Source organism: Oreochromis niloticus, unplaced genomic scaffold (genome assembly GCF_001858045.2).
Source record: "Oreochromis niloticus isolate F11D_XX unplaced genomic scaffold, O_niloticus_UMD_NMBU tig00007365_pilon, whole genome shotgun sequence".
Taxonomy (NCBI): Eukaryota; Metazoa; Chordata; class Actinopteri; order Cichliformes; family Cichlidae; genus Oreochromis; species Oreochromis niloticus.
Window position 1 is genome coordinate 3864 of NW_020328518.1, and position 6412 is coordinate 10275.

Sequence of the window (6412 nt, forward strand, 5' to 3'; positions counted from 1 at the left end):
TCTAGATCTTGTTTTAACATATGGCATAGAAACCGAACATTTAACAGTGTTTCCTGAAAACCCTCTGCTGTCTGATCATTTCCTGATAACATTTACATTTACAATAATTGATTACACAGCAGTGGAGAGTAGACTTTATCAAAGTAGATGTCTTTCTGAAAGTGCTGTAACTAAGTTTAAGAATATAATCCACCCACTGTTATCATCTTCAATGCCCTGTACCAACATAGAGCAGAGCAGCTATCTGAACACTACTCCAACAGAGGTCGATCATCTTGTTAATAATTTTACCTCCTCACTACGTACGACTCTGGATACTGTAGCTCCTGTGAAAACTAAGGCCTCAAATCCGAAGTACCTGACTCCGTGGTATAATTCTCAAACACGTAGCCTAAAGCAGATAACTCGTAAGCTGGAGAGGAAATGGCGTGTCACAAATTTAGAGGATCATCATTTAGCCTGGAGAAATAGTTTGTTGCTTTATAAGAAAGCCCTCCGCAAAGCCAGAACATCTTACTATTCGTCACTGATTGAAGAAAATAAGAACAACCCCAGGTTTCTCTTCAGCACTGTAGCCAGGCTGACAAACAGTCAGAGCTCTACTGAGCCAACCATCCTTTAACGTTAACTAGTAATGACTTCATGAACTTCTTCACAAATAAAATTTTTATCATTAGAGAAAAAATTACCAATAATCATCCCACAGATGTAATATTATCTACAGCTACTTTTAGTACCATCGATGTTAAGTTAGACTCTTTTTCTCCAATTGATCTTTCTGAGTTAACTTCAATAATTAATTCCTCCAAACCATCAACGTGTCTTTTAGACCCCATTCCTACAAAACTGCTCAAAGAAGTCCTGCCATTAATTAATTCTTCGATCTTAAATATGATCAACCTATCTCTAATAATCGGCTATGTACCACAGGCCTTCAAGCTGGCTGTAGTTAAACTTTACTTAAAAAGCATCTCTAGACCAGCTGTCTTAGCTAATTATAGGCCAATCTCCAACCTTCCTTTCATATCAAACATCCTTGAAAGAGTAGTTGTCAAACAGCTAACAGATCATCTGCAGAGGAATGGCTTATTTGAAGAGTTTCAGTCAGGTTTCAGAGCTCATCACAGCACAGAAACAGCTTTAGTGAAGGTTACAAATGATCTTCTTATGGCCTCTGACAGTGGACTCATCTCTGTGCTTGTCCTGCTAGACCTCAGTGCTGCGTTCGATACTGTCGACCATCCTATTAGAGCGATTAGAACATGCTGTAGGTATTACAGGTACTGCACTGCAGTGGTTTGTATCATATCTATCTAATAGACTCCAATTTGTACATGTAAATGGAGAGTCCTCTTCACCCACTAAGGTCATTATGGTGTTCCACAGGGTTCAGTGCTAGGAATTCTGTTTACATTGTACATGCTTCCCTTAGGCAGTGTAGCACTCTCGTGTGATGCGACGAGCCAATAATCACTCCCGACGTTAGTCCGCTATAAAACTTTAATGTGTACTCCAGCACACGGTAAACACACACCAAGCCCGCGAACCGGAAGAACAAAACTCCCCCACCATACTATTCCGGTTGGACTAGTCCCCCAGCTATGGCAAGTCTGCTTAAACAAATATTGCTTGGTGATCATTTAACCAATGATCTACATCCTCCTCATTTAGCTGGTAGCACCTAACAAAACTTTCACTCACAAGTTTCTAACAGTGCTTCTTAACACAACTTTAACTTAACAATGTTTATGCACGGAGTAACCCCACACCTTAACATAACAGCAATGATCAAAATGCAAATAGCCAGCAAGCATCATATTTCAACATATTGACAACAAACTGATTACACATGTGGCATCCTCGTGTTTTCCATTTACATGTATCTTGGGTTGGGTCTGCAGATGCGACCTGCACGTGTGGTGTATGGTGTCTGGTTCACAATGTTCTGGCCGGGCACCTGCACAGCAGGTTGGGGCTGAGGAGAGGATGTGTTATGTGAATCTTGGTCTGAGCGTGTGTGTGATTGCGTGTGAGTGTGGAACTGTCCATTGTGGAATGATTAGTGTCCTGGTACTCAGGGTCATAGTCACGGAGTGGTGGCGGCGGTTCTGCACTGGGAGGATGTGGCGGCGATTCCTCCTGTAGGCTCTTCCATCGACCTGAATGATGTAGGATCGCGGCTCCTTGCTCTTCCTTTCCACAATTCCCAGCTGTTGTAGCCTTTCTCTGTCTGCATGCGGACCACTTCTCCTTCTTGCACGGCTGTAGCGTGCGGCTGGACTTATCATAGTGACGCTTCAGTCTGAGTCTTTGTCGCGAAGTCGGTCACAGATCTGTCCTGTGTTTTTTGCGATGGGCGCCAACAGCTTGCTGCACACGGAATGCCCGCGCGTGTCTGACGAGACATGAGGCGTTCAGCAGGGGAGCCTAGTTGTGTGTCACGGGAATGTTCTAAGGTTTAGAAGGTCAAGAAACACATCGGTTCCATCTCTGTGTGATTTTTCCATGAGCTGTTTTGCACTGCGCACCGCTCTCTCTGCAAGACCATTTGACTGTGGAAACTCTGGCTGCTGGTTAAATGGGTGAAGTCCCACTGCTTTGCGAAGTCGATAAACTGTTGACTAGTGTATTGTCTGCCATTGTCAGTGAGGAGCGTGTGCGGTGTGCCATGAACTGAAAAGTGTCTCTTTAGTTTGGAGATACCGCTGCTGTGGTCAAGTCACGGAGAAGGTCAATCTCGATCCATCCTGAATAGGAATCTACAAGAACCTGGTATTGTTTTCCATGCCAGGTAAAAAATGTCAGCGGCCACCGTTGACCACGGGAGGTCTGGAACAGGGTGCAGTTGTAGTGGTTCTCTCTGCTGATGTGTCTTAGTGCTGTTACACACAGTGCAAGAGAGCAGCTCTTCTGTGATGTCTTTTGACATTGCTGGCCAAAAGATGACACTCCTCGCTCTGCGCTTGGTTGCTTCGGTACCTGGATGACCTTTGTGTACGATGTTAATGTACTCTTTGTGCAGGGACTGGGGAATGACCGTTTTGTGGCTTTTCATGATAATCCCATCCTCCATGCTGAGCTCATCTCTATATGGAAAAAACGGAGCTAGAGCAGGCTGTACTTGGCTTTCTCTGCTGGGCCATCCTCGCTGGATGACTGTGCTGACGCTTGTAGCACACCATCTCGTGCTGTGTGCTGCCTTAGCTCCTCCAGCGAGCAGTGGAGATGTAGCTCACTGTCATCACTTCATAATCAGTGTGTTCAGCCGGGCAGTGTGACAGCGGGGCGAGCGGGGCTCTTGAAAGGGTGTCGGCTAGATACATGTATTTCCCCTTTTGTAGACCAGGCTGATGTCGTAACTCTGTAGTCGCAGCAACATCCTCTGGAGCCGGGCAGGGGCGGCATGGATGGGCTTTTTCATTATGGTCACCAGGGGCTGGTGGTCGGTTTCAATGATTGTTGCTTTGCCATAGACATAATCTTTGAACTTCGTGCAGGCAAACACCACGGCGAGGAGCTCCTTCTCTATCTGAGCATATCGCGTCTCTGTGTCAGTGAGAGCACGCGACGCGAAAGCCACCGGTCTGCCATTTTGCAAACATGCGGCACCTAGTCCATAGCATGATGCATCACATGTCAGTGTGACCGGCTCCTTGACGTTGTAATACGCCAATACTGGCGGGCTGGAGAGGCATGATTTGAGGTGGTCGAAGGCCTCCTGGTGCTGCGGGAACCAGCACCATGCAGTCTCCTTGTGGGTTAGTTTTCTGAGGGGTGCGGCTATCTCACTGAGGTTCTGTATGTATTTCCCAAGGTAATTACCATACGAGGAAGCGCTGTAGCGACGTGACATCCCGTGGGCACTGGCATTGCTCCTATTGCTGTGGTTTTTGAGGGGTCTGCTTTCAGACCGTCCTTCGTGAAAATGTGGCCCACATATGACACTTGATCTAGGCGAAATTTGCACTTGTCAGGGTTTAGCCTGAGTTTGATCTCTCGAGCACGTGTCAGCACTTTCTTTAGGTTGGCATCATGTTCGGCCACCCGTGTCCTCCGATGATGATGTCATCCACGATGACAGAGCACGGGTAACCGGCAAACAGCTGTTCCATGGAGCGCTGGAACACCTCACTGGCAGAGTTGATCCCAAAGGGCATCCGCAGAAATCTGTATCGCCCAAATGGGGTGCTGAATGTGGTCAGCATTGAGGATTTCTCGTCGAGCCGTATTTGCCAGAAGGAGTTTTTTGCATCTAGCACTGAGAACACTGTCGCTCCTGACATCTGTGCTGCCACTTCCTCAACACTGCGCATTGGGTGATGGGGTCTCTTCAGTGCTGTGTTGAGGTCTTTGGATTTATGCACAGTCTGATCTCATGCTTGTCTTTCTTGTGTGCTGCACCATCGAGGACACCCAGTCAGTAGGCTCTGTGACTGGTGTTACAACGCCAATGCGTTGCATGCGTTCAAGTTCAGCTTTGACTCTTTCTTGCATCGCGACGGGGATGCGGTGAGCTGGACGGACCACAGGCTGTGCATCAGGATCTAGCATCATTGAGTATGTGACTGGAAGTTCCCCAGTTCGTCACTGAACAGGTCATGGTAGTGTGTGAATATGTGGGAGCTGAAATCTGTGCTGCTTTCTGTGCTGATCTGATGGACCTCAGGGCTCATTTTCACAATGCCCATGTCCATGCATGCTCGAAATCCTAGCAGTGGTTGCACTTCTCTATCCACCAAGAAGAAAGGCAACGCGTGACACTGCTTCTTTAAGCAACAAGGGAGTGTAACAGTTCCATTGGTCTGAATTCTCGTGCCTCCATAGCAACAAGGCTCACAGCATTCTCTTGTTTCACAGTCTGTCTTCCGCCATTCACTGTTTCAAAAGTCTTGAGGGACATGACATTGCATTTCGCTCCTGTATCTACTTTCATCTCGGTGGGCTCACCATAGATGTGTATTGTGACAAATCCTCATCGTTCTTATTAGCTTTAGCGTGGATGCAATCAATCTGGCTGTCAAGCTCTACACCATCCACATAAAACGTTCATCTTGGAGTGGTGGCTCACTCACCGTTAATTCGTTCACAAGCCGCCTTGCAGTCTGTCTGTTAGGGTGGGCTCTGTGATGGCTGCGTGGTTTAGACTTGCAGCAACTTTTGTAGTGATTCAGTTTTTTACAGTTGTGACACTGCTGTCCGAATGCTGGACACTTGTCTCGCTTGGCTGCATGGCTGCCTCCACAATTGGAGCAATTGGTGACAGTCTGTGGAATGAAAGGGGCTTAGGCTTGTGCTTGCTGTTCAGAATGGGCTTTACTGCATCGACACTGGTAGCTTGTGTTGCTAGTGTCTTGCTGTTTTTTTCAGTCATTTCGTGTATTCGACACACTGAGATAGCTTTAGCAAGTGTCAGCTCGCTGTCTCTTAGCAGAGCTTTTCTCAACGTGTCACTAATGACACCACAGACGATACGATCACTGAGCAGCTCGTCAGTGAGGTCCCCAAAGTGACAACATTTAGCCTTAATCTTCAAATCACTGATGAATGATTCAAGTGTCTCACCTGGCTTCTGATTTCTGGTGTGGAATCTATATCTTTCCATCGTCCTGTGTGTTGAGGATTGCAGATTCTTGAATTTTGCCTTCAAACATTCTGGATCCTCTCTGGACTCAGCAGCAGTGAGTATCTCTCCGTCTGCACCAGCTGCGCGAACGGCAGGAGCATAAACGAATGAGCGTTCTCGTTCGATGGCGTCCGGTCCAGCAATATTTAGGAGAATGTAAGCCCGTGTCTTTGCCGGTTTGTCAGAGTGGGCAGCGGAGATGAAAATATCATATTCCCTTTCAAAACACGCCAATTCTCGGCAATGTTCTCATCAAAACCAGAGGGTCAGGTCTGCGAAATCCGTCCGCCATGACGGGGCGACTTCTTTTCTTTTCTTTTTTTTTTTTTTTTTCAGCGGCTAATCCAACACAGCGCACAACAAGCAGTGCGTACCCCGAGAGGGATGTAAACATACGCGCTGGCGAGAAGTCCGTGCCGTCTTCTGACACCATGTAGCACTCTCGTGTGATGCGACGAGCCAATATCACTCCCGACGTTAGTCCGCTATAAAACTTTAATGTGTACTCCAGCACACGGTAAAACACACACCAAGCCCGCGAACCGGAAGAACAAAACTCCCCCACCATACTATTCCGGTTGGACTAGTCCCCACAGCTATGGCAAGTCTGCTTAAACAAATATTGCTTGGTGATCATTTAACCAATGATCTACAGGCAGCATCATTAGAAGACATAGCATAAATTTTCACTGCTATGCAGATGACACGCAGCTCTATCTGTCCATGAAGCCAGGTAACACACACCAATTAGTTAAACTGCAGGAATGTCTTAAAGACATAAAGACCTGG